Genomic DNA, 27,374 nt, shown 5'->3' with positions numbered 1-27,374 from the left:
ACACAGAGAACTCTATCTAAAGCTTTTGGGGACACGTCATCCCCTCATTACTTGGCATGTTCATCTCAGTTATTTAGATTTTATTTTTGGAAAGTGACTTCTGGTTCCCTTCATGCTACTTTTATTTCTTCTTCCTCCTTTTCTTTTTATTTTAGCACGAAAGAGGAGATATACATAAACCATAAATTTCAAATTCAGAAAAACTTATATTTTACTACTTGTGACAATTAAAAAATATTTAAAGACCATTCATTCAGGAATCACTTTTCAAAGACAGAATTGCATTCCACTATAATGTATACTATGTGGATGTTGAACTTTAACAACATTTTAGTTTCAAACCATATTTTTCCAAAAGGGAACTTTATGGACATAGATATTTCTATGATTATACTTGGAAACCTACCTGTGGAAGTGGATGATAAAGACCAAAAATTGTCTCTACATGTTATTTCATGAGTTAGACTGTAGTTTTCTCCTTGCATAAATAAATAGGTCAAAAAGAGAAGTAGTCTTGAAGTAGAAGAGAAAGAAAAAGAGGGCAGAAGAGGAAAAAGGGATAAAAGGGAGAGAAGCAGGAGAAAAACCTGAATCAGCCAGAGAAGCAGGAGAAAAACTTGAGTCAGCTTGTCTTGAAGTGGCACTCTATATATTTTATTTCCACCAGTATTATATCTACCTTTTCTAAGATCAGTATATTCTTTTATTTTTTTAATTGTCATTGGACTCTGAAATATAGTTTTACATCATATATTATTAACATTTATAAGAAATTCTTGAAATCATTTCATTGTGATCAGATCAAAGTATAAATTTTGCTCACAAGACACACTGTATATCACCTCATAGATTTATACATTGTATGATACAGAGTTAAAATCCTAACATGGTCACACCTCAATGTAGTTTGTCTTTAAAAAAGGAAAAAAAAACAGTATTCATGTAAACAGTACATTATGAGATGTAAAATTTGATTGATAACTCATATAACCTCAAATATACACAAATTATAAGATTATTCTACATGATCATTCATTTTACATGTAAAGAAAGAAGACAATATTATAAAAGGCAACATTTGTTAAAAGGCCACTGTGGCTAACTTGGTGTCACTGGAGTCAGTACTGCAGCCACTGTTAATTTCCTGGATGTCTTGAGGTTAGGAGTTGATTCTGTCAAGCCAAACATCAAGTAATTCAACTTTGTCCAGATGACTGAACAGCCAGATTCCTTAACAAATTCCTCCAAATGCACTGTTTGGGTCAGGTTATTGTATTGCCAGGTCAGAGAAGGCATCAGAGACCTCTCTGTGGACCTGCATGGAAATGCTTGCTCGTGTGACGTTGAGGTAAATGTCATACTGCTGGTCCAGACCAAGGTAGCAGTCGCTCATGAGTTAGAGAGTGTAGATATACCTAGAATAAGAAAACAGAACAAAAATGTAAAACGGTTTTCCTAATCAGAGTCACACATAATTCTTTTATAACTCTAGTGGTAAGATTCTGCTTACCTTCCATGTATTTCAGTGGTGAAAAAAGAAAGGGAAGCAATGTGATGATTTCGAACATATCCTACTCATCTTAAAACAATAAGTTCTCTCTTGTCCACTTCTCCAATATCAAGAACCATCCTTCATCTTTTGATTTGGGAAATGGAGGGGTAACTGCAGAGCTCTCTCGCTTTCCCTATAAACCACAGAAAAAGATAAACTATTGACTACTAGACGTAGTAAATAGATAAACTATTGACTACAAACTTTTCACATGGTTTGGAGGTGGTTAAAAGGCAGTGCTCAGGGCTGGGATTGTGGCTCAGTGGTAGATCGCTCGTCTAGCTTGTGCAGGGCCCTGGGTTTGATCCTCAGCACCACATAAAAAAAAATAGATACAATAAAGATATTATGTCCAATTACAACAACAAAAAAAGGCACTGGGGTCTTACTGGAAGGCCATAAAAAAAGAGTTCAGCACTTCCATCTGGGATGTCTTTAATTCCCTTCCTTTGTGGTGATTGATATGTTTTTGCATGTTTCTTCTGTACATACAGACAACCCTTTGAGCTATTACTACGAGAATATTTGGCTCAGAAAGAATAAAGCTCTGAATCCTGACATCAAATTAGTAAAATCTCAAGCCATTCCTCCAATTAACATTAATACCCCACTTATAGACAAACAAACAAAGATATAGCCATGTGAACCAAATCTTCCCAGTCTTATTCACAAAGAACTGATGCTTAGGAAAACAAACAAAAACCAGTCAAGACTAGACTGTAACTCAAGATAATAAACAAAATATCAGATCAATATCTTCTTTCCACCCAAGAATAAAATACACATAAAAAAGCACATAGTATATCAAAAGTTCCTTTCTCTGAGGAGTGAGGAATGATAAGTCATGCAATTTGTAACACACAGGAATCACCACAATTTAACACTAGCACCAAAGTTGGAGCTGGGGGTTGTAGCTCAGTGGTAGAGCACTTGCCTAGCTCGTGCAAGGCCCTGGGTTTGATCCTCAGTACCACATAAAAATAAGTAAATAAAATAAAGGCATTGTGTCCAACTATACCTAAAAATATATTTTTTAAAAAAATTAAAAACAAAAGACTAGTACTAATGTAATGACAGAATCTGGAGTCTTTATCTTGGACCAACTTTTACAAAAACAAGGTTATTGTAATGTGTCTTTAAGACAATGACTTTATGGCATAAAACATATTAATAATGACATGTTCCTATTGAGATTTCACTCTGTATTCCAAGGGGAGATGCTTCAGTTATAGCATTTTAAAACAGAGCCAGAGAGTAATAAAGTTCCATAGCAGTTAGGAATAAAATCTACAATTTTTTTGAACATGATTAAATCTAATTTTAAAGTAGATTTTGAAGGTTAAAAAAAAGAAATCTACCTTTGCTCCATGATTTTATCTTTATTATTATGATTTTTATAACTATTTCTATGATTAGTTTATGATTATTATTATTTTTTGGAAGCTGGAATTTAGTAAGTCATCTAGAAATGCTAATATTGAAGCTCTGAAATGCTAGAGGCCTATCAGTTCATGTTCATATTGGCTGATATTTAGTATTAGAAATGAAATGAAGTGAGACCTGTACTGAAAGGACATTGTAACAATACACATGACTATTCTATGAAAACAGAGGGGCTTACTCATCGCAGAGGGTTACTCTAGATATTAAAAACCCTGAATCCACTAGAATAAAAAGAAAAAAAAGGACAAATTCTTTCTTATTTCAATTACTATGGTACTAAAAACCAATCAGCTCACGCTATGTGTACTAATATTCTTAGAGGACTAAATAATTAATTTTGGTGTCAGAGGCTAAAGAAAAGAGCATAGTAATTTAAAATAAAACTACTGTACATTTTTGGTCTGTATGAAATTGACAAAGCTCTCTCATGTGCATTATAATGAAGGAAGCAGCTAGATGTGGCAACTGAGTCTCAGAAAAGCTTAGCTTCTTATTCAAATTCAATAGAGCTAAGAAGGAAAGCTTCAATTTCATCTGCATCTGGCCTAATGTGGTTCCTATACCAAAGTACCTCTAGTGCGGTACTTCTCAAACTTTAATGTCCTTAAAAATCATGTGTACATGGGGGGACTGAGGACGGTAGAGCATTACCTAGTATGTGTGAGGCCACTGGATTCAATCCTAGGTACGAGAAAAAAACAAACCAAAACAAAAAAGGATCAAGTGGGGCACCAAAAAGAGCTTCAATTTTGCGATTCCCTCAGACCCTGAGATTCTGATTCAGTCATTCAGGAGTGGGGCCAAGAATCTACACTATAAAGGCACTCCAGGAAATTCTGCTAGACTGAGTGTGTAAAGCACACTTTGAGAATAGTAGTCCAGGCAATATATAATTATGTAAGGTGGATATTCTGGGGTTGAAAAATGACACATGAGAACTGACTGACTACTGTCAAAGACTGACTCTTGCTGGTTAAGGCCAGTTGAGAAAGCAGGATTCATGAATGACACAGACACATTAGTAATAGAAAAGATATGTGTGGTGGCTCATGCTGGTAGTTGGTGCCAAATATTTGAGAATGGAGACCAAATACTATACCTTGTGGAACGCAAAGTGGACTCTCTGCAAGCTGACTTGGAGCACATACTCCTGAACAGCATGCAATCTGATCCATTTGTTGTCATCTCGTTTGTCTGTAGTCAGAGTTGAGACAGAGTTCATTGTGTCCTTCAGCTAAGTCATCCCATGAGCCTTTAACACTTTTGCCAACATCTATCACTGGCAAATGAGATAAAAAATTCCATGCCTAAAAAGAAAAAAGGGAAAACAACAAAAACTGTCACATGGAGTAATCAACTAAGAAATAGTGTAATTTTAGAAAAAAATCAAACTTTTAATTTTGAGATTAATTCTGAATTAAATGCAATTGAAAGAAATAATGGACATCTTTTTGCATTGTTTACCCAGTATCATGCAATGGTGGCATTTTTCAATACCAGGATACTGACATTGACACAATCCACTGATTATTCAGGTTTCCCTAGTTTTTCTTGTACTTGTACATAGGTGAATATATGCAGAACAGTGCTTTTTAAAATCCTCTTTAAGTTTTTTTTTTTATAAACCAAAAAATTATTATCTAAACTTTTAACTTATTATAAATGCCTCTTCATATTGAGTGGTTATTGACTATACTAAAAAAAGAGGGATTAAAAGTGTTTATTGCTATTTTTTTAAAGATAAGCATCTATTTTAACGTTTATGTGACTTTTAAGGTAGAAAACATTACTTAGCGATATAAAGGAAATCTGAAAATAAATCTGTGATGCAATTGTTGATGTCAGTATAATCCATTGACACTTGTTATATAACACAGGGAATCCTGTAAGACTAGGGTTCCTTGTAGAAACAAATAGGTTTTTTTGGCGTTATCATGCTGAAAGTACCAGTTAAAATCACACATATTAAAAGAGTAGAAATATTTTACCAACTTTATTCTTGTCTTTTAAATTAAAAGATATTTTTGAGTAATCAGTATTCCAATAGTACATGCTTAACAATGCTGAAAGAACAAATGAAGGAGTGAATCTTATATCCACAGAAAGTATATAACCCAATTAACTTTAGGACTAGGTAACTGTAACCTTTTTTTAACATTTACAATTATGTGGTAATGTAACTATTGGTCAAGATAACTTCTTTTTTAACATTTATTTATTTTTTAATTGTAGTTGGACTCAATATCTTTATTTATTTTTATGGGGTACTGAGGATCGAACCCAGGGCTTCGCACATGCTAGGCGAACGCTCCACTGCTGAGCCACAACCTCAGCCCAAGACAACTTCTTAAAAGCTGTTTTATCAGTTGTTACCTTCTAAGGTCATTTTAAAGTTACACAACAAGTTTAATTTTAGTTTTCCTTTTAGTTCTTTTATATATGATATGGATTTCCTTATAAACTTTAATTTTCTGTTTGCTAAGACTTTAGTGTTGCTGGTATATGTAATCAAATGCAGTAGCCCTGATGAACCAAACTATCACTTAGGAATTAAAAAAAAATAAAGATAAAAAATAGATCCAATGCAAAATTTCAATTCAACTCCAATCCTGTAACTTGTCTTGTGAATTTGAAATTATGCCTACAACTAGACTTCTGAAATTGAAATTGTCAGGCTACAAAATGTACTTCAAGTACAAATGATGGTGTATCTCCTACTAGAACCAAAAGTCACTGAGTTCAGAAGCTGCACCAATTAATATTCTAATATTGGCCGACACAGAAAAGTGGTCGAGGGAACACTTAAATATACAATTTCTGCAAAACATTTAATTTTGTGAAACAAAGCAAGTAATATTTACCACACAAAGCAGGACTTCATATGCTTTTGTACTCATACCATTAAATTAGTCACCAATATGAGGTTTTCTGATATTAGCAACTCACTGATATTTTTCTTTACAAAGCTTCCAAATGTCTAACTGGCTTATATTTACATATGACATCTTTTTGTAGGACTTATTATTATGTTTTAACTTATAATGTGTACACATATATTTATTTGGTATATATGTATATTTATGTATATAAAACATGAGCTTTTTTAAAAGAAACTGCTAAGATATTTCAATACCAGCCAAACATATCTATCTGAGGATTAATCTTCATCTATTGAATCAGGCAAGAGCACTGCCATGCATACAATTATTTAATTAGCAGCCAAATCCTCTGCCAGTCAGCAACTGTTCCAGGCATACTGATGGGGTAGGAGATGCAAATCTCACAGTTGTACTGCTTTTTCTCATTACTACTGCAATTAGCACTTAAATTGATGCTTTAAACATACTAATTTCTGGAATAATTCAGGATTCTATGTTACCTGGGATCGCCTCACTGCAAAGCCAACACCAGATTGCTCTGCAAATTGAAGAACTTTTGAGCCAAATAACCATCATCATATCAGACAGAGCCAATTTGCATTTGGTTTTAAAGATAACAGAATGGAAATTTATGCCAATAAATTAAATAAGTTTACTTGTGAATTCTCCCTGAACTAATTATTACAAGTCTTGTTCAAAAAAAAAGTTTTACTTGGAAAGATAAAGAGACATGCTTTAAAAGTTTCTTTAATATGTGTAAATACAAATCAATATAATCATGTTATAAATCCTGAACATTCACTTTGACACATTTAGGGTAAAACTGCTTAAGACTTAAAAGGCTAGAAAGCCAAGTATCTGGCATTGTTCATTTGGTTTTTGGCCTTCCAAAAATTGTTTAGATTTAACTTTCCTTATAAGTTACATAGTGAACAAATAAGGGGTTTATTTGAAAGAATCTCTTTGAATATAGGAATAATAATGTAATTAAAATAAGAGTGGAACATAAACAAGTAATTGAAGGAATTAGATGAAAATATACCCTACCATAAAAAGGGCAAAACTCCCTAGAAGAGTTGGAGTAAGGCTCATGGGTAATGCAATCTGGTGATGGAAAGGCTAAATGGAGCCTTCCAAAGTGAGCTTGAAAGCCTTATGCTGAACAAGTTCTCATAATGCCAGTAATGTTATTAAGCACTATTACTATCATTTGTTCAATTATTATTCTATGTCAAGAACTATATAAAGCAGTTTACACAATACTATTTTGCTTAACTTTCACAAGAATGTCATAAGATATATATAATGTTTCCATGGTTAGTAAATGGCAAAGACAGAATTTAAACACAGGTGGGACTGACTTCAAGCCCTAAGTTAGAAAACTCTTGGTACAACTTCACAGAGTAAGGCGGCCTTACCTGCTTTGTTTTGGTGGCCTGTAGCTCCTTCTCGACCATGGAGCTGAATATATGGTCTTTCCCTACACAGGCATGAATCAGTTCAGGGAGGCACTCAATGGAGGTATGGCACCTAGCACGTGAGCACTTTATAACTGGTTTCCATTTCCTTAGAAATTATATCAACACCAACAAAATAACTCTTTCAAAGCACAAGTAAGATTTTCTGATAACATTGGTGTGTATGATATTAACAATTGTTAAAAAATTATGATATAACTCTTTATAGGCCATTATATTAAGTTTTAAATATTGGCTAACATTCTTTATATCAACCTAAGGCAGTATCACTATCCTTGTATGAAATCTGTAAACTGTAAATAATGTATCAGGTTCAGTAAATACTTAAAAGAGTTCAAATGCAGTGGATGTCTTTCTATAGGAAGCACTGATGTGAAACAATGTTTCCATGGAGATAAAAGTGCGGATGTGAAACCCTGACATGATTTTGGTGAATGTGTGCAAGTGTCTACTATAATTACTTGAATAAAATTTTAAATTTTAAGTTTGGGGAGCACAGAATTTAAAGTACACTTTGGAGATCTTTGAGATAATTTTAAGTTGTGCCAGATCACAGGAACACGAGCCACCTAAATGTTATAGTAAGAAGAAAATATAGTCGAAATTATATTAATATTGAATTTTTAAGTGTGATAAGAAAATTGGACCAAATCTCCTACACCCTCCAGCAGATTCCCTCATAGATGATGCTGTGTGAGGTTGTGCCTTTAATGTGCTTTCTATACTGCTGAAATCCAACTCACATAACCTTCAGAACCTTACCAGAAGAGCTTCTGACAAGTTGTAGATATATCTACCTTCTCTCCCTGTCACCTGTTGCTGCTATGGCTCACTCTCTGAATGTGTCTGTTAGTTTCCAGGGACATCCTATGGTAGGGACTCAAGCATATCTGTCACCCTGTCACCCAGTACACTTGATTCAAATTAGGGATTTTTCTTAGGGGACCCCAGGTGTTCCTGAGGTTTTTGTTGGCATCTGTACTTGGATGGCTTAAATAACTGTGATCCTCATGCAGCTGACAAGAGGTAGAGGGTGCATGATGGCAAGCCAGACTATTTTGGTTATCTCCATAACTTTGAAATAACATTCTGGCTGCAAGGTATCTCAACTGCTGTGAAACATTGGTGTGAAAGGATATTTTCATTTAAACACTTTCAATCTAGCTTGTAATGTTCTTTTCCTTGTTGAAACATTTGCAGCCATGTATGTGAGACCTAAGTGTTAAATTATTTGATACTATTATAAACTCAGTACAGATTATATCTTGAACTACCACTACACCTGACTATCTAGTTTTGGACATTTCAGATCCATAATTTACTATTTTTTTAAAAAAAAAACATTTTCTTTTAGTTGTCATAGGACACATATCTTTATTTTATTTATTTATTTTTCTGTAGTTCTGAGGCTTGAACCCAGCACCTTGCATGCGCTAGGTGAGCCCTACCACTAAGCCATAACCCCAGCTCCCCATGGTTTACTTTGGACAATGGATTTCAGATCCCTCAGTCTCTTCTACTTAACAGAAGCTGCCAATTTATCTTGGTTTTAGATCACAAAGCACTTAATAATGTTTTCTTAAATAAAGCTGATAATGTATAGAAATAAATGCAGTTAAAATAGAAACATTTAATATTGTAAAGGGAGAACACACAATTTAGGTAGGAGAAGGTTAAAATGAATTGTGGTTCATCTTGGTACTGAGGGCAGGTCTCCTTCTGGGAAAGGGGCATTTTTACTCCAAAGAATCAATATTGTAGGCACCACATGAAATTCCAGTGTCTATATGTATTTTAATAAGGGAATTTTGGGGAATCTGGGGGTATAGCTCAGTGGTACAGCCTAGCATGCATGAAGCCCTGGGTCTGATTCCCCAAAATACCCACTCCTCCCCCCAAAAAATTCATTAAAAAACTTTTAAAAAATTACATTGCAAATTAAGACAATTACCTGAAAAGGTGAAGATGGTGCTGTTCTATGTTTGGTAGGTAAGAAGAGAAGAATCTTTTAACCACCGGCCCTGGATCAACATCTGAACGAGATTGGTGGTATTCAGGGCAGTCACCAGCCAACCTTTGTTTGCAGCCACATCCACCATTGCCTGAATAGGCAAAGAGCACATGTTACAAGAACATCAAGGCATTCACCCTCTCCCATTGGAAATCTTACATTAGCTTTAACAAAACAAACAAAAACAAAAAATCAATCATTTTATCACTAAATTACTATTCATCCAAATAAAAACAGAATAAACTACAGTTGGATGAGGAAAGCAAAATGAATTTCCTGTAACATCCTACAAAAAGTCAAACCCTAAGCTAATTTTAAGAGTAAAACCTCATTGTACTTTGAAAACAAATACTTAATAATTCACTATATCAAGAATACTAGTAGTTGCATTTCTTCTTTTTTAAAACAATTCTTTTTAGTTGTTGATAAACCTTTTTATTTATTTATTTATACACACTGCTGAGAATTGAACCCAGTGCCTTATGCATGCTCGGTAAGTGCTCCACCACTAAGCTACAACCCCAGGCCCTTCACAGAGTCTTTTAAATTTGAAAACTATTTATGATGGTAAGGAGAGAGAAGGTTTTCTTGTGAAATACTCATTTTTCCCAAAAAGCAAGTTAAGAATAGAGTCTTGTTCTCAATGACAATAATACACCACATCCTAGGCAAAGGGGCAATTGCCAGTGGTACATGTGGAATGATGGAGAGCTATTCATATCAGTCTATACATTTAATCCAAAGTTTTATGAACAAACAAAATGCTGCATTTGCTTAAGGCAAAACTAAACAGTGAAATCTTATTAGTTTAAACAGTGAAGTCTTAGAAGTTTACACAGGCAAAGCCATTTCAATTAAATTAGATTCTGGAGAATGCTGTCTTAAAGACACATAAGTTAATATTATGATCTTAGGCAGTTATTTCATACAGTTTTAAGACTCCACTCTCTTATTTTTGGATGTACCTAGCAAAGCATTACAATGATACTTTAATGGTAAATATCTCACTGACAGCAAAATATTTAAAAAATATTGAACAAAAATCTATTAATTTTGAAATAATTTTAAGCTGTTCTAGTAAAATCAATTTCCTGTACTTCTAAGAATTTTGACAGAAACACATTCTTCTAAGTTGCAAATTTCCAATTCTGTGTTTTCTAATTTACAAAAAGTAAACTATTTTAATAAATTTGGTTAAACTAACCTATGATCTCTTTATATACATTACAGGGAAATAGAATAAAGTTTTTGCATACCCTAATTAGTGTTAAAGGATGGTCAAAATGATTTTTAGTACCTGCTAACCTGCTAGTTATACATCATAAAGCCTGAATGTTGGTGTAATAAATATATGTGTCTTGGGCTGGGGATGTGGCTCAAGTGGTAGTGCGCTCGCCTGGCATGTGTGCGGCCCGGGTTTGATCCTCAGCACCACATACCAACAAAGATGTTGTGTCTGCCAAGAACTAAAAAATAAATATTAAAAATTCTCTCTCTCTCTCTCTCTCTCTCTCTCTCTCTCACTCTCTCTTTAAAATAAATAAATAAATATATGTGTCTTTATGTTCATGTATGACTGTGTGTACACATATGAATGTACATATTTATGAATCCAGAGAAGACATATTTATATTTTTTTTACAAAGAAGAAAAATGCACTTTTTCTGTGAAGTATAGGAAACAAGCAGGTTATGATGAATATATGCTACATACAGAAAAAAGTAGTTCACTAGTTGTAACTTTTAAGACTTGCTAAGGGAAAAGGAAAAGAAAAATGAAAAATTATACCTAATTCAATATCATAACTTGTAATGTGGAGTAAGTATGGCAATTTTATGTGTGATTTTACATTACAACTTGACTGGAAATAAATTCCAGACCAAAAATTCACATACTAAGACAGCTGGATGAATGAACCATATGTTCTTAACTTTGAAGTTTTGACGATAAAGTTGAAAGATTGCATAAAATTTATGAGTCTTCCCCAGAATTTTTTATTTTATGATCTAGATGTGAAAATGTAAAAAAAAAAAAAAAGCAAAATAAGTGCTTATCATGTGGAGTAAATGAACGGCCATATCACGAATTGAAAAACTATTATCTTTTATTAGTTTACAGAAAAGGCAGGTGGGTAGATCAAGAATCCGGGATGATAAAAGGTTTTGAGGCTTGTGTGGTAAACCGAATATTATTCCCCTTTTCTCTCTGATCACCCCGCCCTGGTGCTCCTGTTGTCTCCTCCCCACTACTTGATACTGATGCTCCTGTCTCTGCTGAAACATTATATAAATTTCCTTTATTCTCAATCTCATAAGTTTTCTTTAATTTGTACTTTATATTTTTTTTCAAATTGAATTTGTAAAGGGGTAAAACTGGTCATGTCATTCTCCTGCTTAAATTTCTTCAATGCCATCATTTGGTAAGGAGAACAAAACTAACATGTCTCTCTGCATTACAGATGGTCAACACCCCACTATCTATTTGGTCCTTGATTTATCTGGTCCTTACTTTTCTCTCTGGCCATCCCCTCACATAGAGCACTAGAAAATTACTGGTATTTTTTCACATTTACCCTTGCTTTTATTTATTTATTTTGTAAAACAAATATCATTCCTTTTGTTCACCTGAGAAATTCCTATTCATTCTTTGGGTCTAGCTTAAACACTACTGAAACATCACTGATTTTTTTTTTAAGAGAGAGAGAGAGAGAGAGAGAGAGAGAGAGAGAGAGAATTTTTAATATTTATTTATTTAATTTTTTTAGTTTTCGGTGGACACAACATCTTTGTTTGCATGTGGTGCTGAGGATCTAACCCAGGCTGCATGCATGCCAGGCGAGCACGCTACCGCTTGAGCCACATCCCCAGCCCTTCACTGATTCTTTCAGATGGATTTAGTCCTTTCTCTATGCCTTTGCTGCTTTTGAGGAATGCCATCATTATTATAGCATGACTTTTTGTTTACACATTTGTCCTTTGAACTATAGGTTCTTTGATAGCAAGAATCTGGGATTATTTTCTATAACTCCAGCCCTAGCAAAGAACACTCAAAAAATACCTGTTTTACTAAAGAACACTGGAAAGCCCATGGTACATGCTTATAATCAGAGTGGCTCAGGAGGCTGGGGCAGGAGGATTTTAAGTTCAAAACCAGCCTCAATAATGTAATTAAGGTCCTAAGCATCTTGGCAAGACCCTGTCTTAAAAAATAAAAAGGGCTGGGTATATGGCTCAGTGGTTAAGCATCCCTGGGTTCAATCCTCAGTAACAAACTAACAAACAAAAGAATATAGATTAAAAAATTATAAGAATTATAATAAATTCTGCCTAAGTTACTGTACAAAACAGAAGATAAAACACAAGTTTTGATGTCACACACACACACAGATTTGTATCCTAATTCTGTCTCATTTATAACTCAGGAAGAGTTATACTTCTGAACCTAAGCTACTGAAGCTAAGCTCCTCACTAATAGAAGGGTATCATATTTCACCTCCACATGCTTTCTTTTCCAAGAAGCAAGATACTTGCAGCCCTGCCTGGCCTAAGTGGACAGAATGTCACATTCTTTAGCAAACTATCTGTTAACTGCCAGAGACCAGATTCTGAAACTTTGAGAGATTAAAAAAAAAAAAGCTTCCTTCTAACCATAAAATCTGTAATCCAATTGGAACAGGTCAGCATGGGTGAAGGTGATCTGGCGTTGCCATGACAATGGAAACTTGAAAAATTCAAGAGGTGAACCTGGCCCCAGGAAGCCTGGCTCTTGCCCCTGGCAAGAGCCCTTGCTATGACACTCGCAGGCCTTATATTCACTCCTTACATGTTAAACTGCCTGGTCCAGTTTGTAACGTCATGCCTAAAAGCAACAAAACTAAAGATGGTCCTGACTTCTGATCAGGAAGACCTTAAATATCCAGCTTTATAACACTTTATAACACATATAATGCCTTATATGATACAGACAGGCATCAGAGGGAGAAATGAAGAAGAAACATTGGTTTACATTACATTACATTAATTTACAGTTTTGGTCTTTGTAAGAGTGTTACTTAATTACTGGTCCCTGTAACAGTGTAGTTTAAGTGCTAGTTTTTGTTTGTTTGTTTGTTTTTTAATATAGCTCTTAGAAATGTAAGCTTACATTTTTTGAGGAAACTGCTGCCTGTGGTGAAGGTCACTTGTGATGTCGCTTGGAGGTATTTCACTGCATTCATTCTGCATCTGTGTACTACTTATTGAAGAATTCCTGTGCAAGATTCTTGGCCACACAGTTCAGTAATTTAAACTCACCAATGTTGTAATGGTTAAAAGAAATGATATCAAATTTCCTACAAAAGTTCCACGTAACCTCAGCTCGGGGCCCAGAATTTCAGAGCACTAGCTCATCTGGGTATGCCGGAATCATGAACCTGAGTTCTCCAACAACAATCCCCCCCACAAAAAAGGTATCATATTTCCTTTTAGGTGATCTATGAGCGTAAAATGAAATGTTCTACTTACTATATTAGTACCTAATATACTATGCTACAGAGTGGATACTAATGGACAAATGACTATTTTAAAGTTCCTCTATTATAAGATGAACATCCTAAATCAACCCATTCTTTCTAACAGGAATTTTCTTTGATCTTTTTGTTGTTGATTTCTACACTGGGCAGTAGTAGATGGGCAAAGGAGATGCATGGGATGGAAAGTATAGGTCCATCAAAAGAGGTGTGCAGTTATAGGAAGGCCAGGAGAGAAGGTCAAAATCCGATCCTACAACTTAGGTCACACTGGAAGGTGGGGGCCTTCTCAATTCAGTGGGCAAGTTCATTTTACTCTTCAGAAGTGTGTTAACTAATAGGAGGTAAGGATGGGGGTGGTCTAGGTAAACAAGCTGGGGATCCTGGTAGTATGTACCTTTATATGACTGAGCCTACAAGGACTGACTCTATCTCCTTATCTTTATAGTAGTCTGTCTGGCAGATAAGTCATATATTTTAGCTGTTCCAATTTTATAAAATACATTATTCACTAAAATAGCACTTGTTTAAAAAATGTCTCAAACTAGAGTATTAACTTTTCCTTTTGATTTTTTTAAATATATGACAGCAGAATGCATTACAATGCTTCACCATGTTGGCTTAGGACTTCCTCAATAAGATTCCTAAAGCACAAGAAATGAAATAAAGAATCAATAAAAAATCAATAAAAAGTTTCTTCACAGCAAAGGAAACAATCAAGAATGTGAACAGAGAGCCTACAATATGGAAGAAAATCTTTGCCACCAGCATCTCAGACAGAGCATTGATCTCCAGGATATATACAGAAATCAACAAACTTATCCAAATAAATAAGTAAATAACAACAACAACAACAAAAACAAATAACCCAATTGACAAATGGGTTAAGGAACTAAACAGGCACTACTCAGAAGAAAAAATATGAATGGTCAAAAAATATATGAAAAAATGTTCAACATTTCTAGCAATTAGAGAAACACAAATCAAAGCTACACTGAAATTCTATCTCACCACAGTCAGAATGGCAGAGGTTCATTTATACATTGTTGGTGGGAGTGCAAATTGGTGCAAACACTCAGAAAGCAGTCTGGAGATTCCTTAGAAAACTTGGACTGGTTGTACATTCTGTGTCAAAGGAACTGCTGAGCTAGAGTCAACACTATAAATACAGAGATTTGATAAATTGTGGTATAAAGGTGTATTAAGAATCGTAATACAAAAAATTATGAATGTATTGCACTCCACTATTGTCATGTATGTAAGAAATAATTTAAAAAAAGAAAACTTGGAATGGAACTACCATTTGACCCTGTTATTCCACTCCTTTCTTTATATCCAAAGGACTTAAAATCAGCATACTACAGTGACACAGCTACTTCAAAGTTTATAGCAGCTCAATTCAAAATAGCTATGATACTAACCTAGGTGCCCTTGAAGAGATGAATGGATGAAAAAATTGTGGTATATATACACAATGGAATATTACTTAGTCATAAAGAAGAATGAAATTATGGCATTTGCTTGTAAGAAAATGGAAATAAAGAATATCACGCTAAATTAAATAAGTCAGTCACAAAAATCCAAAGGCAGAATGTTCTTTCTGATACGTCGATGATAAGTCACAACAAAGTGGGGGGGGGGGTTCAAAATTCACTGGACTAGGCAAAGGTAAATGAAGCAAAGGGAGGGGGTGACTGCAATAGGAAAGACAGTAGAATGAATATGGAATATCATTCCTATACTCATATAAAAATGAATGACCAGTGTAACACTACATCATGTACAACCACAATAACAGTATCCTAATTGTAACAAGTTACACTTATTCTATGTATGTATAATATTTCAAAATATACTCTACTGTCATGTAAAAAATAATAATGATAAAAAAGAAAAAAACCCTTTCTTTTTCATAAGGTTATAGCTGAAATCAAAGAATTCTAGAATTTCAGAAATGATGGGGACTTTAGAAATGATTTAATACAATTTTTTTAGGAAAAAGTTCCAGAGAAGTTGTGATATCCCTTGTGTCACACAATAAATTGGTAGTGGGGGTAAAAAAAAACCTGATTTTCTTTCTTTGACAAACTGTGGAAAAATTTGGAAGCCCCTGATTGATTTCATGTAATGAAATCATTATGTTTTCTTTGGAGTTTTATTTAGTTAAATTAAGTTTGCCCTGTTCCTACATTTATTCAAGGAGTACTGACAACAACAGAAAATATTCCTCAACAATGAGAACCAGAATAAGTGTGTGCAATCATAGTTCATCTATTTCACCAAGGAATAAAGGTCCAGTGAAGTTGTGAAACTTGCCATCATAAAGAATAAAAAAGTGTCTACCCATTCTGGATCACAGTCTCCTTTTCCACCTTCCACTTTCCAGTAAAGTAGACTTTATTATAATCTGAGACACATTATGCTGTTTTATAAGCATATAAAATAAAATTAAATGTTTAACTGAAAAAAGTAAGAAACTAACTACTCAGAACAATCTTCAGATTCAATGTAATCCCTAACAAATGCCAATAGCATTTTTCTTAGAGATAGAAAAAATCTAAATTATTAAGGAACCATGAAGAACCAAAAAACCAAAGAAATCTTGAGAAAGAATAAAGTTAGAGGCATTCTACTTCTTGACTACAAATTATAGTACAAAGCTTCAATAATTAAGATAGTATGGTGCTGGCACCAACATATACACATAGACTAACAGAACAGAATAGAGTCTAGAAATAAACACACATCCTGTCACTAATCTGACAAGAATACCAAGAAGGAAAAGGATAGGCTTCAATAAATGGTGTTGAGAAAACTGAACATCTACATTTAACAGAATGAAACTGGAACCTTGTCTTACACCCTATGCAAAAATCATCTCAAAATTTACTAAAAACTTAGATGTAAGATATGAAACCATAAAACTCCTAGAAGAAAACAGGGGAAAAGATCTTGACACTGGTCTTAGCAATGAGTTTTTGAATATGTTCCCAAGGACACAGGAAAAAAAGGTGCAAATAAACAAATAGGGGTGCACCAAAGCTACAAACCTTCTGCACAGAAAAGGAAGCCATCAATGAATTTAAAAAATAACATATGTAATAGGAGAAAATACTTGCAGATGTTAGTAAGGTGTTAATATCCAAAACCTATAAGGAACTTATATTATATAGCCCAAGAACAAAAAGGCTAAAAATTCTATTATAGAAAAAAAAGGTGGAGGGACAAATGAAGCCAATAGATATCATTCTGTTGAAATACAGAATGGCTAAGAGACACGAAAAGGTGCTTACTTTCACCAATCATTGCGGAAATGCAGATCAAAATCCCAGTGAGGGCTGGGGTTGTGGCTCAGTGGTAGAGCACACATCAAGCATGTGAGAGGCCCTGGGTTCCATCCTCAGCACCACATAAAAATAAATAAATAAAATAAAGGTATTGTATCCAACAACAACTAAAAAATAAATACTTTTTAAAAAATCACAATGAGTCAACACCTCACATCTGTTAGAATGAATATTATTAAAACAATGAAAGTATTGGCAAGGATGTGGAGAAAAGGAAACTGCTACACACTGCTGGTAGAAATGTAGTTGGGGAAGCCATTATGGAAAATGCACATGGACAGCATTAAGAAATTACACATGGAAAACATCATCATCATCATAGGAATTCTACTTTTGAACACATATCCAAAAGAAATGAGATAAATATCCCAAAGACATGTACACTCTATGTTTATTACATCATTGATTAGAAAAGCCAAGATAAAGAAACAGTCTAAGTGACCCAAGATGGATGAAAAAAAGAAACTGAAACACAATGGGAGATCTTTCAGCTTTACAAAAGAAGAAAATCTTGCCATTTGCAATACTATACATGTGTTAAGAGAAATAAGCTGAAAACAACAAAGCACTGAATAATTTCACTAACAGGTGCAATAATAAAAAGTCAAATTCATAGAAGCAGATTAAAATAATGGTTAAGAGGGGGTGAAAGTGGGGGATATGAGGAGATATTGCTTAAAGGATACAAAGTTTCATTTATGTAAAACAAGTTCTAGACATCTAAGGTACAGAAGGGTGACTGTATTTAATAATATCGTATTAATAGACTTGAAATTTGCTAACTAGATATTAAATGTTCCCACTGCAAAAATATGTGATTATCTGAAGTGATGGATATCTAGCTATCTTGATTCTAGCAATTATTTTATAATTTATATGTATATTTAAGTATCATATTGAACACCTCAAATATAAATCATTTTTATTAAAAATAAAATAGTATTGGGGAAAATTTACTAAATATCATGTTTTAAAAAAATTAAAAATCAATACTTATTTGATTCTGGTGTTATTTGACATTAATTGATAATATCAATATTTGGAGGAATGTAGCATAAATTATGTCTATATTTCCTGTGTATAATTGAAGTGTTTTAAAGTATTAGCATTTCATTCATATCCAAAGAATGATTATGAATCATTATATACCTAACAAGTACAGCTAAGAATTAATTATCTTATAAAAGAAGTACCCATGAATTATAGATATGAGGATGTGTGAGCACTATATACATGAGAAATTCACCTAGAAGACTCCAAAGTTGATATCAAGTTTTTTGCAACAAATTATTCTAATACTGATCTGGCCGCCTGGAAAATTCACTGAGAGTATAACAAAGCTATTCACCAGGGTATGTCAGGTTATTTGGACCTGGCTAGTTTAGAGACATTAACTATCTTTTCTAACTGAATATAATAAGCACACAATATGTTCAAAATACCTTTGAGGAGGGATACTTGTTGAAGACTCTGAAAATAGCTAATTCAGCTGCAACAGTCTTTCTTGATCCAGTGGGTGCTCCAACTAGGACACTACAGTCTGTGTGATACAGTGTATAAAATATCTGTGTCTTCACAGGGTTAAAGTGGCTGAAGTTGTACAGGGCTTCAAATGCATTACATCCCAAAGCCATAATTGGCAAAGGCTGAAGATCCAGTAATTCTGAAAAGATCCAAGAGGTACTTCTGAAAAAAAAAACTGAAAAAACATGCACAATACTGAATACTGTATTTTAAAGAATAACATTTCCTAATTATCTCTAGAGAAGAACATATTTAATATAAGTTCTTATACACCAGTGACACATCTTATTCAGTCACTACATTTAACATAACTGATAAATAGAACACTTTTATTGAAGAATCCCCTATAAACCAACTATATATTTCTCTTCCAAAAAGGGAAATAACTTGAATAAAAGTACATGAAAGTATGTATGTTATGGTACAAAAATAAATCAATGAAAACCATTTGTAAACAGCAGTATTGGAAAGGTCACTAACAAGAGATTTTATCTGCTACACACTGACCAATCCTGAGTAGCTGAGGGATCTTTTGGTATGGCCAATGGAAACAAAAATGAATTTAGCATTATTCAGGAAGGAACAAGGATAGTAGTTTCAGAACACAGCATGACTGAGTAAAACAAAACAAAACAAAACAAAACAAAACAAAACAAAAAACTCTCCTTAAAGGGTACAGGTCTTCTTACTTTCACTAATCATTGGGGAAATTTATGTCTGCAAAGTAAATTTATGTATTGAAAGACACTAGATTTGGTTGCTTCTCATAATATGGACTGGGTGCTGAAGAAATTTGATAATTATTACAAAGTTTAAAAAAGAAGATATAAAAAATCAGTTAAGAGGACACCTTGATCTGACCTTTATAGTATGGTTGCAAAATGAAAAATATGGTAAATTTTCTTCTAAAAAATATACTTAAAATAAAAATTAACTTAGTTGGGCATGATGGCACAGGCCTGTAATTCCAGCAGCTCAGAGGCTGAGACAGAAAGATCCCAAGTTGAAAGACAGCCTCAGCAATTTAGTGATATCCTATCTCTCAAAATAATAATAATAAAAAGACTGGGGATGTGCTTCAGTGGTTAAGTGCCCTTTGGGTTCAATCCTGGGTACCTTGTCCCTAAAGGAAAAAAAAAAACAAAATAAAAAGATGACTTTAAGAAGTTATCTTTTCCCCACCCATTGCTCTATTCTATTACAACGATAGCTGAGAGCTAACTTCATACTCTCTATGTCTGATTATGATTGTTTAAATTTTCCGTAGCTCTGGAAATCCAGGAAGGAGGAAGACATCGCATGATAAGGCATGCAATGTTAATCAAACATATTTTTTTTAAATAAAAGATTAAAATTAAACATTGTACAATGTCAAATGCACAGTTATTGACAATGTTAAATTAAGATGATCTATTACAGTGATTTTACCTAGATGGTATGTTTATACTACATCAGCTAATTATATAAATACGTTGATATGTATTTGGTTGCTTAAGAAAAAAAATTATTAAATTGGCATTAACATATAATGCTAATGTATGTGGAATTAAGTATTTTAATGAAAGAAAGAAACCTAGCAATGATATTGGAAGCATATATTTTAAGTTAAAACATCATCACGTCCACATATTTTGAACTTATGAGATTCTAGATATCACATAAACACATTTGATGAAATAAGACCAGAAAGACCCTCTGCAATAAGTAGATTACTAGATTATACAGTCTCAATATCATTCTATTTTGATAAAATTTTTTGGTTTTGCTATGCCAAGATATCAAAGAGAAATTGAGATGTCGTATAAAAATTATCTCAATGAATAATATGAATAAGGTGTACATTTGACAAAATGAAAGATTATAAAGTCATATTTAGGTTTCCTTTCACTTCTGAAAGGACTGTCAAATAGCATGCTATTTAAAGTAGTCAGAATAACATTTTTATTCTGAAAAGTCAAGCAGTTTGTCTGAAATATACATGGGAAAGAAAATTTGACTCCTAATTTATGTCTGTAAAGTAAATTAAGGACCTCTGAAAATCAATACTCATCAATTATGAATTCTCAAGAAATGAAATTGGTATACTAGTTTCAAGATGTTTTTGAAATAGATTTCAGGGGTACTTGAAAGTATCACTGCAAAGATTTATTCATGAAATTTTGCTTTTTTAATAAATCAAAATAGAAAGGCATTTGTTCATTTTATGAAAACCTAGAGTTTATACATTACAACAATAAAAAATCCTGCTGAATGCTCTTACTATATATCCCTTTTAATAATTTGTTATATATATATATATATATATATATATATATATATATATATATACAAACATTCCAAAATCTAAAAAAAAAAAATGTGAAATTTGAAACACTTCGGGTTTTAAACATTTTGGATAAAAGATAACCTGTACTAGAATTAAGTTTATGTGAATTGGACTAAATGTAAGAAAAAAGAGATATCTCAAAACTTTCACAGAGAATACAGATTAAAAGATAAATGACAATTGCAATGAAAAAGGAAGGCTATATGGCGAAATAATGATTATATGTACAGATGAAAGTCCAGTAACACAGAAATAGTAACTCTCCTCATTACTATGATTATCAGAATTGACTAAGCCTACTTTAATGCTTTTGGAACTTAAATAAACAAAAATTAAAGGTCCACAATTTGACTATCTACATATACATATTTGATTTTGAAAATTTTGAACATACAGTTTAGAAACAATTTTGTCAAGTAAGTTGGACTTTGATTCAGAATAAAACAACTTTATACTTCTCAACATTAATTAAAATAACAATTTTGGGAAGTCAATAATTCACATCAACACATTAATGTTCAATTTGTTACCTGTATGGGGCTGATGCCTGTCTGGTAGAATCAGATGTTCGAAGTTGATAATACAAACAGCCTCTGCTCCTAACCATCTATCAGAAACTGCTCGGATATAGTATTGGGAAGGCAAAATTTCAAAAATAGGGATTGCAAATACCAGTAGTTGAGCTTCTTTACTAATGACCTAATGTGAAATAAAGTCTAAAATAAATAAAGTTCTTAGTAGTCAATTCTTAATAGTATCTATACCAGATGTAATAAAAATAAACTATGTTGTATTTCTAAATAGCTCAGATATTCAGGTACTACAGTAACTTGTAGGTGATTTCCTTCTGAGGATTATTTGACATAACAGAAGGTAAAAATTTATACTAACTTTATATTATTTATATATATGTTATCATTATGACATGTTACCAGTTTGATTCATTATCAGAATTTCCCAAACATGATTCATGCAATTATTTCATGATTTCTATAAGTTCAAGTACCATATTATTATTTACTTAATATTTTTCTTTAAATCTGATCAGTATCTTAAGTGGAATATCTGAAATCTCTTAAAATATATAGGTTACATGGTTATCAAGAAGATAAATGCATGAAAACAAAATATTGCTATAAAATACTATTGCTATCTAGTCAAGATTTTCAATCAGAAGCTTGCTTTCTCTTTGATAAAAAGAGAAATTACAAATAAAACATGAGTTAAAGATATAGCAACAATTGAGTCTTTACAGATAATTTTACAAGGAATGATCTTTTCAATAAGCAATTTATTATTTTGCAGGAAATTATTTTTACCCCCCTTATTTTATATATTCCACGCCTCTAGAAGCCATGCCTTAAACCATGGTTAAGATTATAAATGAATTTCTTGAACGAGGATCAGACTGAATAATCAATATTGTCACACTGAATCTCTGTGTTCCTTTGAAACAAAACAGGAAAACAGAACATAACAAAACTTTCATGGCACTGTGAAATCAGAGAGATAGTAAAAAACAAAAATTGTTTATATATTTTTTTTATGATAGCTAAATAATAAGGTTATATTCACCTGTTTTTTAAGAGCTAGAAAATACTCTGGATGATAAATATGATCATTTGTAGGATCTTCCACCCAAATCTACCAGGATTCTCCTACTGTCCCATGGACCTAGAAGAAAAATTATCCTAGTACTATGAAAATCATAACTCAAGTAACAGTAATGTTTACATATCAGCACCTATTAGTCTAACAACTTTTTTGATATATAATTTTTAAAACAAAGTTCACTCATTTAAAGTATACAGTTCAATGGTTTTAACATATTTACAAGGTTGTACAACTATGAACATAATCTAATTTTAGAACATTTTTATCACCTCCATGAGAGTACTTATATTCATTAGAAGTATGGACATGGCTATTCTAAACACTTTGTTAAATGGAATGATATAACATATGGTCTTCTGTGACTGGTTTTTTAAACTTACCATACTATTTTTGTAGTTCATCCATGTTTTAAACTGCATCAGTACTTTGCTTCTTTTATTGTCAAATAATATTCTACTGGACACATATATCATATTTTGTTTATATAAGCCAATCTCTCTTTTTTCCTTATATGGTCCAATACTGTTCAGTATTCACTTCTTCCTCAGTGAAAAGGAGATCACTCATGAAAAGGAGATTACATCCCAATCATTTCTCCTCCAAATCTCCTTGCACTATCTCACATGAGTTTTTGGGGGACACCACATTTAAACCATAACACATGGGATAATTTTGATTCACATAAAGCCAATCAGCTCATGGCATTCTCCTGACAATATCTATAGTAAAGGAGAAGTCCATACAAACACTTGGCATAATTAGACTGGGGGGGGCATGTATTTGTGGGAAGAGGGCTTACAGTTTATGTTGTGGGCTGAGGAAGTGGGTATGTGTTCCCCTTACTCCATTAACAGTGAAAGAGAAGCAGGAAAACATTTGGGAACAGTGTGAGCAGAGCAAAGAAGTGGAAAGATCTTGGGCCTTGAACAATACTATTAACCTCAAGACTGGACCCTCCTTAGGGCCCATCTGATCTGTGGACCTTTTATTGTACAAAAGGATATATTACCTTACGTAAATCAGACTGAGGCAAGTTAGGTTTTACATTCTTGAAGCTAACAGCATTATAAGAGAGTTAATTATAAAAACAATCAAGTACTTTCTCCTATTAATTAATAAAACTAAATTAGGATGTATTATGAATAGCAATAGTAGAAAATCATGTGCAAAAATAATGAAACTTCCATTCCTTTAAAAACAATCAAAAATTTCAAATATGAGCTTATACTTTAATATAATTTTATATTTTATATAAAATTTCATATTTATAAAAATATTAACTGTAATTTGGTGTTATCAACTAGTGCTCATATACTGTGAGAAAAATAGGAATTAGGAATACTTTAGGAATTAAAGGTCTGAATGCTTTAATGACAATGTGGAATTAAATTAAAACATAGATGGGTGATTTTAGAACACACTGCTGAACAAAATTCATTTACATTAAAGATGTACAAATGTTAACTAATATAGGAAGTATCCAAATACATTTAACTAGAATTTTATAAGACTACTTGATGTAAGCATTGTTATATACAGTTTCTGATTTACTTGCCTTCCCCAGTTAGTTTTTTGAAACTGAAGACTGAGTCCTATTTGCCTTTTGTATGTACAATTTCTAACACAGTAACTAGTCAAAAGATATATCTGAAAAACTATTGATAGAATAAGAGGATACAAAGTAGGTTTTTACATGTATGTTTACCAGTATGTTGGTAAACACATATAAGATATTGAAGATCATCTAAGTATTAAAGCAGGAAAAGGAGGAATAAAAGTAGAAATAGAAACATGATAAGAATCAAGAAAGGACATTCTAGGGAAGAGCTCTGTATAAAATGCTATCTAATCAGAGAAGAAAAATAACTGAAAAATCTGCTGGTTATGGCAACTTGTCAATCAGATATTAGAGATCCTTGAGGAAGTGGTCTCAGCAGAAAAGAAACTGGTGACAAGAAAGAAAATATAGAATACCATCTATACAAGTCTAATGTTTAAGAAAAGGAGAGAACAGTATTTTGAGAGACATCATGATTTAAAAATGAATTTTTGGTAAGCAAAAATGAGAGTCAATAGAGAGGGCAAAAATAAATGGCAAAATTCTCATGGATTTGAAACCACTAAAATAGTGTCCAGTGATGCAATGTTAAGTTCTCTAGGCTCTCTGAGGAAAGATGTAGGGAGGTGTAGTAAAATCTGAGGTACAGACATTTTAGTTTAATATAGATATAGATATTTTCCACTTCTACCTGATCATTCCATATGAAATCAGGGTAGATGCGGACAGTCCATGTGATAGGCTGAATGGATGCTTCCATCATAACAGAAGGAATCTGATGAACACATTGTTTGACCTTTCGTCCAATATTCACGATGCAAAATGTGACCTGAAAGAAAAATATCACATAGAAGTAATGTGTCCAGACAGTAAAAAAGAAATATAATCTGACTTGTAAGTGGGATTTCATAGTAGGTGATTTTATTGCTTTTTTTATGATTTGCTATGTAGAATAGATGACATTTTTGACCTGGCATTGTTGAGAGCCACAGCCCAGTCAGAATGATGCCTGGCATTTGCCAGAGGGAATGTTTGAAAGGTGATGCCAGAGAACCATTGAGATGATGATTTGAGTTAAGCAATACATAATTGCTGTGGATTGATTGAGTTGTATATTTGACCTTTACTGTCGGGCAATAGGGTGGCTCTTGCTGCCTTGGGCAGCAATTCATAGCTCTGGAAATCAGTATCAAGGTTCCTTTAGGTATTAATAGGGTTCTGAGCCTCGATATTGTGCTTAAACTACTATAAAAGGAACTACTTCTTTTTGAGTTAGTTTAGAACACATACAGAAATATTTAACATTTTATGTACATAGCCACTGGTTTATTCACAGTCTACTTTAGAACTCTAAAATCATGAGAAATGCTTCAGGAATTAAATACAACTTAGTTGAATTAAATACAACTCATCCACCCAGGCCCACTTCTAGAAAACATAAAATAATCAGGTTCTGGAATGCAGACATGTATGGGAATACCAAGGGTAGAGGCTGTTAAAAAACAAATGTGACTTACTTATCTGAGCAATTAGGTGGAAATAGATCATATTTTAAAGCATCAAGTGTGCAGTATGTGTACAGTCAACTTACTTTGTTAATAGTCTGTCTTTCTGCCCTTTTTCCTACTCTATCTTAGAATACAAATGTAATGACTATCTCAGCCTCTCTAAACATCTTTGGAATTATTTTTTCTTTTTTTTATTCTCTAAAATTTATTTACAGTTAATAAGTTAAAAAGCAAAGTACAACCAAATTGTAAATCTTAATCATATGCACATTAAACTGTCCAGGGAAACACTTCAGTTCCACTACAAACAATTGCTTTCTAATGCAATTAAGACATAACAGTTTATCAAAAAAATATTTCAACACACCAATAAAGCAAATGTTAGGTATATATAATCATTAAAAATTATCAATTTAAAGAGTGCTATGGCAACCCAACCCTTAAAACAACCAAAAAAACCTTTTGATTTCAAAATTGCTGGTTGTTAGGAAGGAATGTAAAAAATACCAAAAAAGATTATTTGTTGTGCCAGTCACATTTAGGCACCCAAAAGTCAAAAATCAAACAGAAATATATCAAGGTGATAAAATTCCTCCTAGCTTCCTCCTCTACTTGTGTCATATGAGATATAAATGAAGGCAAGAGAACAAACAAATGGGACTTCTTTAAAAAAAACTATACACAAGCTAAGCTACAGACTCACTTCTGAAACAATTAATGGATGCCACCATAAAGGCCACTATGCCAAGTTTCTTTTCACACTCTGCCCAAAGGTAATCATAAAATAATTTCACTTTCCTATTAACATACTAGTCAACTATATCAGATGTTTCTCCACATTTTAGAAGTTGCAACATAGGTTTTGCTAAAGAAAACTTGGCAAAAATATTTCTTACATCTTACTTCACAAACTAGAAACGGCATTATTTAATAGTCCACATGAACCATATTGACTTCAAGATGGGCAATCAGATTCAAACTGAAATCAGATAACCCAAATAAGCCAAAAAAGCATTTACACACATTCAAGTGCACTAAAGTAACAAGGCATAAGAGGAAAAAATGTCAAGAATATCAGTTAAAACAAATGCAAGGTGTCACTGGTTATGTTTCAGTTGTGTGCTGAGAAAAGTTATTCTCAGCTAATTTCAAAATCCTCAGGAAAACTATCTAGATAAGCTACATGTTGAAATTACATTCTCATATGGCCATTGGATTTACTTTAAAATGATTATAAAACTATATACAATAGTGAAATGGTACAATACATTTTTTTTCAGGTGCTAGTTAGGTATAAAAGTTAACAATATATTTTTGGAAAGAAAACTCCTATGTGTATGAAATACAATTGGCAATGGAAGCTAATAACCAAAAAATGTCTCAGCTTCCTATCACATAACTATAATTTAACACTCTCCATCTTCTAAGTAATTATTCACTTTTTTATTTACCCATATTACAGTGTTTGTAAGGATGCATCATCATTGAGTAGTGAATAAAAGACTATGAGGCTTACTGGGAAACTGTCATAAAGTTATATATATATTTATATATATATAAATTTTTTTTTCAAAACAAGAACACTGAAATGAAAGTCACAACATTTCTACTATGGACTATTAAACTT

The 27,374-nt window shown here is 32.9% G+C and overlaps 1 pseudogene; it reads right to left on the bottom strand.

Moving 5' to 3' along the window:
* Positions 1-1,267: 1,267 nt before the first annotated feature.
* The window catches only part of LOC144252906 (activating signal cointegrator 1 complex subunit 3-like), a 43,214-nt pseudogene continuing 17,107 nt past the window's right edge, over positions 1,268-27,374 (bottom strand).

Source organism: Urocitellus parryii, unplaced genomic scaffold (genome assembly GCF_045843805.1).
Source record: "Urocitellus parryii isolate mUroPar1 unplaced genomic scaffold, mUroPar1.hap1 Scaffold_67, whole genome shotgun sequence".
NCBI lineage: Eukaryota > Metazoa > Chordata > Mammalia > Rodentia > Sciuridae > Urocitellus > Urocitellus parryii.
The sequence above is the reverse complement of the archived record's forward strand: the minus strand, read 5'-3'. Positions and strand labels throughout refer to the sequence as shown.